This window comes from Triticum dicoccoides, chromosome 2A, assembly GCF_002162155.2.
Source record: "Triticum dicoccoides isolate Atlit2015 ecotype Zavitan chromosome 2A, WEW_v2.0, whole genome shotgun sequence".
NCBI lineage: Eukaryota > Viridiplantae > Streptophyta > Magnoliopsida > Poales > Poaceae > Triticum > Triticum dicoccoides.
The window spans coordinates 204,450,484-204,452,246 of record NC_041382.1 but is presented as its reverse complement, the minus strand read 5'-3'; positions in this window follow the sequence as shown (position 1 = coordinate 204,452,246).

Here is a 1,763-nt window from a genome sequence, read left to right as displayed (position 1 = left end):
AAAAGGTATACCGATTTCATTTGCCATAGCACCAGCTGTACCATAGAAAAATCCCACTCCAGCAAAAGTACAGCAAGTACACCGGCCGAAGACCTATCCCAACTGCAGAGACGGCCAATTCTTGCAGATTGGAACCCCATTCCATTTATTCCCCGTTTAAAAGACAATGTTTTCAATGTTGTTAGGGACTACGTGCATATATTCCCATCATGGGAAGATTATTGTGAAGACAAACACCATTTTCACATCTTCCTTTCCAACTTACGTGTAAGTGCTATTATTTTCCTGTTTTCTGTTGATTGAACACATCAATGATTTACATTACATTGTTGTAACTAGGCGAGGGTCAATCTAGATAGTCATGACGAGCAAAGCTTGCTTGTGCTTTTCAAGGAAGCATTGCAGCAGTATCAGTGTTACCTGAGGAAATCACACTTTGATGGCAAGTCTATAAACGAATTTCCGGTGAAGTCTCCTGTGCTAAATTTAGAAGACATTGAATGGAAAAACCTTGTTATGCATTGGTCTCGTTCCCAGGATGAGGTACTGTCTATGAAATCACATGACAATTTGAACTTCTACTTTTCCGCATGTGCCTTACGGATCTTTTTTGCAGGAAATCTGCTCGAAGAAGAATTCCGGTTTGACAAGAACGACAGGATATCGCAAATATGCTGCCCGCTGCTTTGCTCTTGTTAGTACCTGTTGTCCTGTATCACTGTTCTTGCATACATACCTGGTTCATTATGTGACAACAGTATGCATGATAGCTTGCTTATCAATTGTTCGCTCCAAATTATCTGATCTGTATGAATGGTTACATTAGTGTAGAATATATCCAATGCCAATGCTCTGCATTGTTCTTGTAAGTACATGCTGTCCTTTATCAGTGTACTTATAATGACAGGTAGTTGTTCATGTACCATCACTCTGCAGTTTATTTTCCTTTGCCCTCCATTTTCTACACATCAAATCTATATTTACTCTTACATAAGGTTGCTACTGAAGAAGTTTAGCTGTGCATTGCTCTTGGCTGTACCTTTTGCCTGTATCGCTGCACTTACATTTATAGCTACTTGGTTATGTAGCATCACTCTTCATCTTATCTTAAATATTCTCCATTTTTTCGTATATTATCACATCTATATTTACTCTTAACAAAATGTAGAATAAAGGCAATGTTTTTGAAGAAGATTCTGTGGTAAACTTCTTGAATTGCCCCCCCATCAGCATGGACAAGGCCTTTATAGAGCCTGTCTTCACCAATAATGTAAGTTTGTCCATCTCAAGCCTTCAAACTTTGTTGTATATATTTGGTTAGGCATGACTGCAACAACTGTTTATTTTCGGTGTTTGCATCAAATTGCTTGTTTAAAGTTTATTATATGTAGTTCATAAACAAAAGTTCGTCCTTTTCAATTTAAGTTTTCAGTTGTACAACCAAGTTCCTTCTTCATACCATGTAAATTAAACTATACAGAGCAAGTGATCTTCTTTTGCACTGCATGTATGCTTCTGTTCTTCATCTGTAATCCAGTGGTGTGGTGAACCTACCCACTACAGCACAATGTCATATTCTGCAATGTCTTAACTATGAAAAATGTCATATCATTCTACTATTATTTAAACCGTCTCTTTATTTGCCAATCTGAAATGGTATAAATTGACAGCACACTAACCATTGATACTTATGAGTTCTTGATCTGTAATCCTGTGATGTCGTGAAGCTGCCAACTCCTTCACAATGTCATTTCTTGCCATGT